The following is an 11333-nucleotide window of genomic DNA, read 5'->3' on the forward strand; positions in this document are numbered from 1 at the left end:
CCCTTTTGATTGTGGTCCATTCTTCGGGAAGGCTTCTGTCTCTCTGGTTAGGCACCATGCCACGGATCACGGAGCATAATGCTCGACCTAAGACGATGCAGGTTTTAAGTGCCGCTGCCAAGGAGCGTTTTGTTTTCTTTTCGACGTTTCTTGCTACTGTGTGTTCTGACGGCGTACGAAGAAAATGAGATTTATAAAATAAACACAAAATCAGTATATCAAGAGAAGGCCAAATATCTTTTTCGGAGAGGTCATACAGGTGGTCAGTATGAGAAATTTTGATTTAAAAGAAACTCACCTCGCATTTGCCGTAGGACTAGTTTGTGACGTTCAGCTGGGGTTCATAAAATCTTCTTCTCGATGCTTTCGGGACCTTCTGCTAGTCACCGTCAGCGTATGCCACTTTTTACTGTCTGTTTCGTCACCATCAACACCTTTTTATCGACTCCCTTCCCGGCTGTTCTCCAAAAAATTCTCCGTCGTCCTGCGGCCGAGCTGAACCTGAACGAATTCGATTCCGAACTTCACGCCTTCGCGCCGCACACCGTAACACACCGTTTTATCGTCATCCGGCGCGTCAGATCGGTATCGGTTTCAGAACCGCGCCGCCAAGTACGTGAAATAAATAAAACGACAAAAAAAACCGGACAAATGACACGGACAACGCCGCGCGCAATCGTGTCACCGGCATTAACGGTAGCGGCTGCGGAGAGCGGTTCCCTGCCGTAGAGAGCGAGGGTCTCAAATATCCCCGAACTCGCGTCGCGTCCCCTAACTTTTGTCGGCCCGGCCCGGCCGGTTCGTGGGAAAAAAAGGAAACACTATCCGGCGAACCGGGCGGATCGCGGCGTCCCGTCCGAGGAAACGAGGTGTCAAAAGGCACCTTCACACATTATTCACTGATTTTTATTGAGCAGCAGGGCGATAGGCGATTAAGGAGCGCGGTGTCGGTGCCGGTGTGCGACTCCCTTCGGTCCGGTGTCCGCTGTCCGCTGTCCGTGAATGGCCGATAGATCGGACCCGCTAATCGATAGAAACCGATCTGGCGACAGGCCCCAGAGTGGTCCATTTTCGAGCGGATTTGATTTGATTCTTTACTTTACAACCGATTCGCGTCCCCCCCCCGTCCCCGAATTCTGGAGTGCTCCCGCCACTTCGGGTCCCCATTGCGACTTAAAAAGGCATCGTCAAATGGACACGATTAGCCGGTTTTGGGACCTCCGAAGGCTGGCGCTCAGATACAAAAAAATCGGATTCGTTATTTCTACTTGAACAAAAAAGAGATAGATATAAATGGAGAAGGAAAAAATGATATAAAATAAATAGCTCGCCATGAAACACACACACACACACAACTGTAATTAATATTCATATTCCGGGGCCGTGTCGAGCGCCGCGAACGATTAGTGATGAGTCAACGTAAAATTGAGCACCGCGGCACCGAAACGAAAACGACTTTACCCCTGGACCGGAAATTACGGATGAGTCCAAAACCGGTCACCACCCCCCGGGTGGGGACCCGCGAGGTTGATGATGTCCCACCGCAAGGCCACCAATCTGTTCCCCGGCATCAGCGCATCGACGTTTTGGTTTTCAGCTTCGCATCATAATTAGTTTATCACGTTATCAGAGACGATGCCGGCGGGATCGGGAATGGGCCGAAGCGCGCGCCGAGTTTTGTCATTTGCCATTTCCGGTCCAAAAAGGGGGGCCAACAAACACAGCCCATCGCGCGACTCATCAACTCATCGTAGCTTCAACACAAACTCATCACCGGACACTTGTTTCGCGGATCGATCGAGAGCGAGAGACGATTGAAAGCTCGTTAACTGGCGATCGACGAACAGCGGAAGTGGTCAATTTGCGCCCCCTCCCAGGACCAAGTCACCGACCGAATGTAGCGCGTTCGGCACGCTTCGGTCGCGACCAACAAAAACGCTTGCGTTCGTGTGTTTTTTTCTGTTTTGTTCGCATCGCACTAATAGGTGTGGCTTATGCTATGATCACTATCTTCGCCGGCTCGAGAACCTCGCCAAGTACTACAATTACGGCCGCGCATCGGCGGCCCCATTTCGGGGGCCACCTCATTCTAGGCGCGCGCGAGAAGGAGAGCGAGTGAGGCCGCGATGGCGCTCGATGAAATTACTAAGTCTCACGGGCGGCGGCCCCAACTCGCCGCGACTCGCGGCCACGTAACAGTTTCGTTGAAAGGCAACGAGGCGGAAAAACGACCCTTGCTCCAGCCTCGGCCCCGGCCAACCTAGTCCCCTAGTCGCTAGTTTGCATTTCGGACCGATTTGAAGGCGAGAATGGCTCTATCAGGCGTTGGGCGCGATAAAGCCCCCGACGCGGCTGAGTGCTGGTAATTGTTTCCTGCGCGCGGAATGTACCGCGCGAGGGCGTGAAGCGGAATCTAGGAAAATGCCCCGGCCCATTCCGATCCGATCGCCGATTTGTACGCAGTTTGTAGTGGTGCTAGGTTCCGAGATGGGGAAGATTACGGTAAACGGAGATCCGAGCTTAGATTGTAGCAAGGCTGGCCGGAAGGCTGGCACTTTGTTGGTTCTTGTTCGGCTCAGAGCCTTTTTTGGGCAAATCATCATTTAACTACAAGAACCTGTGAGTTTTGGAGAAGTAAGATTAATCAAATGTTAAAACTAATCAATGTTTGAGTAATATTCCGTGGATTCCGGGGGAAAGGTGAACTAAAAATTATCCGTTTGAAATTGAGGTTATCATTTGAGGTCTTGAAAATATTATATAATCAGAAAATTTGATAAAAATCGAACTAGTGAAAAAGTGTGGTACAAAGTATTAAATATAAATGACGCAAAACAAGAAACTAGTTTCACGATAACGTAACTTTTGACAACATTTGCAATCAGGGAATTTAGTTTGCCATAAAAGAAACCAAAGAATAAACGCAAGAAAAGAAACCATTTTAAATTGCAAAACAAAGACACTAAGCAATTATCGCTTCTTATTCCAGATGAAGGAATGAAATAAGAAAAAGAGTAAAACTTAATGAAAAACATCTTAAATATTGATCTGAGTAGTCAATAATTTTCTAATTGAAGTGACCAAAGCAATTAAAAAAACAAAAAATTAATTATGAGAATAGTTTGAACACCGAACCAATAGATTAGATTAGTTAGGGATAGCCTTCTGAAGATTGACGCATTTCAAAAGTGAAGAAAACAACGTTAAATCAAGAGGTTTTACTCGTATTATGTAAATACGAATCCACTTTTTGGACAATTCTATTAATGAGCCTTTGATGCCTATTCTTTGGGCTGCGAATACTATGATCATAAAAACGGCAGAGGAACAGCAAGACGGATGAAGCAGTTCCCTTGGAAAACCTGCCCCAAAACGGTACGGTGACTCCGCGCCAGCGTCCCATCGGCCAGGAAGACATCACGGTGGTCCATCAACACCGTGCGCGCTCATCATTTATGCTGCTAATAAATGAATAGCGGTTCGGCGGGCCGTGGCTTCGGGATTCGTGTTTTTTCGGCTAATCATCGTACCGTAACGAGTTTGACCGGTAAAAAGCCGAAACTGTTCCGCTCGCGGGTCCCCCATTATCCCTTTCCCGAGCCCAAAAACGTCCACCAAGGGTCCTCGACACGATCGATCGGCCCGGCCCGAAATGTGATGTTGGTTGCTTTAATTGAACACCGCGAACAGCGCGTAGTGTGGCGTAGTAGATCGCAGCCGGCGGCCGGAAATGAGACGGCCGGCCCACCCAATCCTCCTGGCGGCGGCGGCGGCGCCGGCGCGCGAAAGCACGCGCGCCCGGATGACGATTTTATTGCTCCGGCGTCCAAAACGGACCGTGAACCCGCGGCCTGTCGCCGATCACCGGCGGGGCCGGGGCGAGACTTCGCCCGCGAGCCTCGTCGAGTGACTGGACCTGGACCAGTTTCGATTGGTCCGGCCGATTTGGCCCGAGCCCAGGGACGCCGGCACCCAACGTGGGGTCGATTTTATGATCTTGTACGGGGGCATACATAAATAAATAAGCTAATCTCGCGGGGGAGTGGAGGGCGCGACTGGGCCGTGGGGGTTGCGGCCGCTCGCTAGCGGAATGGCGGATTTGGACGTCATTGTCGCCGCTGTCGTTGTTTTCTGCTGCTCGGCGTGAGTTTTCGACGGTTCTGCAAATGGCTGGCCGCAGGAAAGCCACGCCGCCCGTGCTGATTGGCGGTGGACGGGATCGGATCGGATCAAAATGAGCCTATCGAGCCGAAAAATGGGCGGACAGGCTGTGTGGATTCGTGTTGCATTAATTTTGTGCTCGTGCCTAAAACCTATAATAAGCGATTCATTATTGATATAGCAAAGATAGCCGTGCGTTGAGAAATTATTAAAAAATTTATAAAAAGTATATGGCGCTACACAATCTAATGTACTAGAAATACTCAAAATCATAAACAAAATAAACAACAAGTTGAAGTCATCAAAATGTATTTCGTTACTTCTAAAGTAAATTTCCTCGGACATAATATATTAGTGATTAACTAAATCATCTATGCAATTTCCATAGTTAGAGGTCGATGTCGAAAAAAGCACCTTTGCCGATTTTTGTTATGTCATAAATCGACACGAAACGTGATCCTTAAAATGGCAACTTTAGGTTGGGAAATAGATAACAGACAAAAAAAGATGTTTTTCAAAACCTACATCGAAAAAGTAGCTTTGCTGAAGCCCGTTGGTAACCAGACTAGATGCGGAGCATCGTATTTCCAAACCATGAACCAAAAACGTAAGACAATATTTGTATTAAATGGTTAATATTTATGCATGATCTCTCACAATAATCACTTTTGAGCATTTTGAGTATTTTGCGGTCACAGAATCCGTGGCGGTCCTAACGGTTTAGGAAAAATGATTAAGTATCCTTGAGTAAATGCCACGCTGTGATCAAACTAATATACGAAGACGGCTTATAAAGTCGACCTCGACGTGGCTTAAAGTGTTGCTTAGTGTCCAAAAAACATTTTACGTTCGTCTCACCCGAAAAGGGCACCGTGAATGTACTGACAAATAGTATGTAGCGTGGTAATAAAAGGTTCATAGCAAATCGTGTACTAGCAATCATAGATTCCTTTATCACATGCAACGGCCCGGAGGCTGTGCAATCGTGAGTTGTGCCCAGATTATAGCGCCTCCCCAAGAGTAGGGAGTCTAATCTGTCGCCCTTCGGTGCCAATTGGTGTCCAAAAAAGAATTACCACGGGTGGGTTTCTCTATTGGATCAAAAGGCTGAGCGGTGGCCGAGGAGCGCGAACCTGCAATCTTCGAATAGTCAAAGTCTACCCGGTTTCACGTCCAAATTACAACTGATTTATTAAAACTAATTCTTTCACCCAAGAAGCCGTTCTTTTCAATTCGTCACCTTGCTTGCACCTCCCCGCTTGTCTTGTTGTCCCGGTCGGTTCCGGGTTGTCGTTGGTCAGTGTGCATTCCCACTCGGGCGCCACTGTCTCGGTGACCTAATTCTTTCTGTACGTCACCCCCTCTTCACCGTCCGTCGCGTTCTTGGTCAGGCCGGTTGGCCGAGTCGCTGTTTACTGCTGAAACTGCAATATGATCCATGCGCCTCGTAACTCGGGTTTTTTGGGCCGGCGTGCTGCGATCGGCGCACTTGCTTGGTGGTGATGAAATTGCCGACAATGCACTCTCCTTCCGGGTTGTCGTTGGTCAGTGTGCATTCCCACTCGGGCGGTGTCATCAGGTTGACGTCATCGTGGGCTTAGCGGCTGCATAAATCGGTGTAGTGTGATTTCGACGGTCGGGAATCATCGACTTCCTTTGCTCCAGTTTTGGGTATGGTGGCGTTGCGTTTTGTCGATCGGGCGGTTCTCGGTGATCGATGGGCCAGTCGCTGCCGTCGCGGTTGCGCAATTCTCAATATCGTCACACGCGTTGTCATCGGTTCGGCCGGGGCGCCGGGGCTGTCGGCCGGCTGACCCGCGCCGATTTGGCGGTATCCGCATTTCGGCTTCCGCGTTGGCGCATCGTTGGATCGCCGAGGTTGCTGGCCGTCCGTTGTTGCCGGTCGGCGTTTCTGCGATTGTTGCCGGGGGGAGGGGGTACAAAAATGACGCGTCCAGTTGGAGCGACCGAGAGTCCAGGCTGGAGAGGTGGATGCAGGTGGGTCGGGTCGCTTCACACAGATAAAGCGAAACGATAGTGTTGACTCGTTCGGCTGAAGCCAACCGAAAAAAAACCAGCTGCGGCCAGCGCTCGAACTAGTCTCGAACCGATCTCGAATGGTTTCCGATCGTGCTTCGCGCATATCCCCGTGACGAGGATAATCCGCAAACCGTACCCCCGAGGGACGACCCCGTGAGTGTCCCAGGCGGACCGACAAACGGTCCAGCGGCTTTCGGCTGAAGTATCTCACCTCACATACAAGAGCCGCCGGGCGTCGGTAATCTGCCGCCCGTTTTCACTTACGCTCGAGTGGCTAGAAGCCGGGGCAAGGTGGTGGCCACTGCCGCCCCGGCCTGTTCGGATCGTTCCACTCGTCCGGCGGGTCCGGCTTTTCTCTCCGGCGGCCGCGGAAATTCGTTTGATATTGCGGCAAAAACGGTTTGAAGCTACCGAGCGTGCCGTGTCTCGAAGTCACCGTGCCACTCGGCGGGCTCGGCCGGCGATGTCGAGGGTTCGCCTCAACGGGCTTCTGTCGGCCCCGCGGGTGAGGCATTCCGGATCATCTGTTTGGCCGCGTTGTGTCGATACCGGTCACCTCTGCCGGTCCGTGAAGGGCTTTTTCACGCATCAACGATTCGAGGGTGAAGGAATTGACGAATATTCGAAGGAATCGGTAACAACGATCCATCTTCGTCGGAACGTGGGGGATTCCAGCCTCCGAAAGTATTTAACAAAGATCGTTTTTTTCTTTTCGCTCCAGATTATGTTAATGAAAAGCGGGTTTTCAAGTGAAACTGGCGATTGTTTCATTTGTTTCGGGTACTCGACTCGGTATGTAATTTTAAGTTCAACACGATAAATTGATTTTATTCTTGAGATTTGTTATCATAATTATTAGTGAAAGTAGTTCAAAATGCACTCAGTTGCTTCATTGAACAAAATCGAAGCGACTTGCGGCATGTAAATAATAGAACTACAATGCCACAGCCTACTGATGGCCTAGGTTATGTGCCACCGGTGCCAGCAATCCGTCGAGTCCTTCAGCCAGCTAGCCAACGGGATGCTTGGGATGTCGAGGGAAAAAAGCGCGTCCCAAAGAGAGATAAAACACCGCCGTTGTGGAGGATCGAGAGGAAGTGAGTGAAGTAGAAAAACTTGACAAAGACACACTCACCAAAGCGTCCCCGTCGTGCTTGTTCTTCTCGCCGATCTTCGGCGGCCCCCGCTAAAGGTGAAGATATGAAAAGGTGATTGAATAATTTAACACGCCGCACTCGGCGCCTTTGAAGTCGGCCGCCCCGTCGTCTCGTTAATCCGTCGCCCGGTGACGGCGTTGCATGTGGTCGTTTATCGACCGAAATTTCCGCCTGCCAGCATCAATCGGCCTACGTCGTCTGCAAGAGCGGATCGATCGATCCGCTCGCCTCCATCGCCTTGCCAACGGGATGCGCTTTGTTGCAATTTTCACCCATTGGGCAATGTTGCTAGGCAACGCATGGCACGCTCGCGCGCCAACTGAGCCACGAGGAAGCGATAGTAATATGGCGGACCAATTAGCGGAATCGCTAATCTCGCCGCGTCGCGCTGGGTGGCTCGTCGCAAACTCGTCGCAGATAGTTTGCCCAAGTTTGTCTAATTGCTAGGCAGCAGGAAAAGCTCACCGTTTCTAGCGCAAAACCAGCCTCTGGTCCGCTGGACCCGCTCGAGTTTGCCTCGGGGTTCGGTGACAAATTTTTCCCACGATCCGCGCGTTCGTCGCTTCGATTCGGAGACTGCTCGCCGGAGCAAGCGACGAACCCCTGGCTTTTTTATGCTCTACTCAACCCTGAATCAAATTATGGCGACGACGACGACGAGAGGTTTTTGTTTATTTTTTGCAAAAAAGGATAACAAAAACCCTGCCCCTGGGGCCGAGGCGATAGAAAGCATGCCGGTGCCCGGAACAACGGCGACGGCCCCGGGCCCCAGGTCCGACCGCAGTCGGCAATAAATGAATTGTAAATTATCTGCGCGCGCGGTGCGGCCCATAAAATCGATCATCGCGCCCATATTAGCGGTATTGTGCGATGGTGCGCCAGATTTGGGGGGGCCCCGAGGGTCGATCGTAAAAGGACGACCGCGGTCCACGCGGTCCGCGGTCGTAAATGATAATTACATTGCGCTGCGATGGCGTGACGATCGCACGTCTCTCGCTGGCGACGTCGTTTGGCGAAATAAATTGCCATCCGTCCGTGTTTGGGCCGGTTGCACGCTGGCAGGTTGCTGTACGGTATTTACAGCGAATTTGCCAAAGCTGACAACGAACAATTTCTTCCATTTTTGCGCTCGTTAATTAGCCGGGAGATAAAATTAACAATCGGATGAACAATCGGAGGCAAACGATGGAACCAAACTTTTGTGTTTCGAGAAGTGTGTCTTCTCTTTCCAGTAATCGATCGTGATCTACATGCTGCAAAGGAGATTGACAGTGTTTCGACAGACCTGTTGTTACCTGATTTTTTTATCAATTGGAGCAAAACTTCTTACTTCGAAACTGGTCCTTAACGACCACATTACAGTTGTCGGCTCTCGCCTCTGCCCATCTGTCGTCGCGAGCACTGTGAACCGCTCGCGATGATGATGGGGCACTTTTTTGCTCATCTTCACCTCGGCCAACATTTAATCCCGCCGACAGCCATCCAGCTGGGTGTGATTGCGGCGAGATGATTATGACGTTTGCGTGGTACGCGCAAAACCCTGCACGAGCCGCGTTAGATCATCACTCCCGGCGCTGTCTTCGCCAACCGCAAAAAACGATGAACGGCCGCGCCGACAACGACGACGACGACGGGGCGAGTAAAACTGATTTTTATTGTGTGCTAAAATTTTAACACTCACCCTGAACATTATCAACATCATCGCCGCGATGTGCCGCGGTCGTCCGCGCCGCTGGCCGGGCCCGCAGGTGTCACGAGGCACATTAAGGCACGTTGGTTGGCTGGCCCGGAGACCTGATGGCATTTAATAAAACGGCCGTCGCCTGATTTGGGTTTCGCTTTCATTTTTCTTTTTCTCGTTGGTTCAAATTGTCCGCCTCGTGGCTAAATGGGACCCCGGGCAACATCATAATCAATTAAAACGATTCACAGGCAACAGGAATACATTAAACGGAACGAACTGCTGTTGTGCTGGACTCCGCTGTGTTTAGACTTGGTTTTTGTTTACTGCTGCCAGCTATGCTTAATTAAAGTGAGTTAAAGAAAGCCACAGCCACTTTGGTTATGAATCCGCGGCGAATAAAATGGCAATATACTTCAAAAAGGCCTGAGATTCAAGGTTCGCATCAACAGTTTTCAACCAAATCCTTTCCGCTGTCGCATGGTTTTGTTAACTGAACATTGCACACGAAATCATTAATAATGGAAACGCCCCACGAAGCCATAAATTTTATTACCACTCGATGGCAATGGTTAACCCTTTCTGCACGAGGTGGACACTTTTACAATCGTCGGGACATCCCAAGTTCGGGCATTGTGTTGTCCGAAAAAATCGACACTTAAATGGCCGCACCGCTCATAAATCATACGCGAAAACATGTTCGGTGCGAAAGGGTTAGATCCCTTGTTTTGGGTGACCTTTCGGTCGTTGATGGCTGGGAAGCGGTTCCTCCCGTCCACACGACCGCTGCCACTCCGGTAATCCGTTAGCCTGGGACCGCCTTCGTCCGCTCACGCTTACGGCGTCCTAAGACGATCGGTTCGGTAAACATTCGCCAGCAAATCCGATTCGATCCTCCGGGCGCGGTCGGTTGCCAATTCTCGGCTGGCTGGCAAGCGACGCCCGACGGACCTGACGGCGTATGCACTCTTCACCGTCTGGCTCCGTCTTTCCCGGGGGCCAGGAGAGTGTAATATAATAATTAGCATAATATGTCTGCCGCCATCGCTGATTATCGCCGCCCTGTCCGGTGCCGTCAGCGACAGGGACTTTTAGGCTCCTGGCGGACCCGCCAGGACGCCCGGAGAGCTGTCCCGGTTCTCCGAAAGCCGACTCCTGTCCTCCTCGGCCTGGTGGCCGGTTAATGAAATTATTTAAGACGATTAGGTGGAGGTCCCGGAGGTCCATGCGCTCCGGTTGACGAGCCCACCAGGCTCGTCCCAGGCTGGACAGACCGGACCAATCAATTGTTGCCGTCTATCGTGCCCGGAGGCCGCCGAGGGTAACTGGGCCGAAAAACAAACCAAAAACCCGTTCGACAAGGGCCCGCGGAGGACTTGCGCGCCTATCATTATCACCAACAAGGACACGGTGCACCCGCAGGGCCTTGGTCCTGGAGGAGGGGAGGAAGATTTGTTTACGCTTCGGTACTTAGACTTTTACGAGCAGGTCATAAACGGGCACTTGAGAACCGACCGAGAGACGGGATGGTCAGCATATAGTTTACGAACCACCGGCGACCGGTGCGTCTCTCTCTCTCTGGGGAGTTCGCGCGCACGTTGCTCCTGCATTCTGCACCGGGTGGCACTCATCAGTTGTCTTGACTTGTTTCGGCTGCAGCGCCCTTGCCGGTCGATCCAGATCTCGAGTCAATTGATTTTAACGTTGGGACCTCTCGGAGTTCCAACGCGCGACGCTTAATTCCCCGTGGCTTTCACCGCAAGTGTCCGGTCCACGACACTATCGGTAGGCCGATGCGATGAGGCCCTTTCTTCGGCGCCATCGCACCGGCTTCGCAGTACTTTTTACTTTATGTGCTTTGCGTTTTTTTTTTCGCTACCTTTGAGTATCCTTATCGCGGCAGCAATGTCGGACACGATCGGCCGGGGCCGGAGCCGCATCATCATTTGGCACCGGAGACGGCCCGGCCCGTGGGATCGCAGCCGGGAAAAGCGAAATCGATCGACGGGGGTTCGATCGATCAGTGTAATTGATTAATTCGTAACAGGTTCCCATGCCGCGGTGCGGTGCATTAATTTGGCGCAGGCAAGCGGCTGGCAAGCGAACGAAAGGTGCCATTACCGGGAACTGCGGTGTAAATTACGAGCAGTCGGGCGGGGAATTATAAAATAATTCGAAACAGATATTGCTCATTTTGAGCTTTCCAGGTTAATTTCTGGGAATTCGTGGTAAACGAAGACAATGTTCTTAACCGATCGCATTATGTTTGCTGAACGTTTTGGAACAACCCTCTT

The sequence above is a fragment of the Anopheles cruzii genome, chromosome 2, assembly GCF_943734635.1.
Source record: "Anopheles cruzii chromosome 2, idAnoCruzAS_RS32_06, whole genome shotgun sequence".
Lineage (NCBI taxonomy): Eukaryota > Metazoa > Arthropoda > Insecta > Diptera > Culicidae > Anopheles > Anopheles cruzii.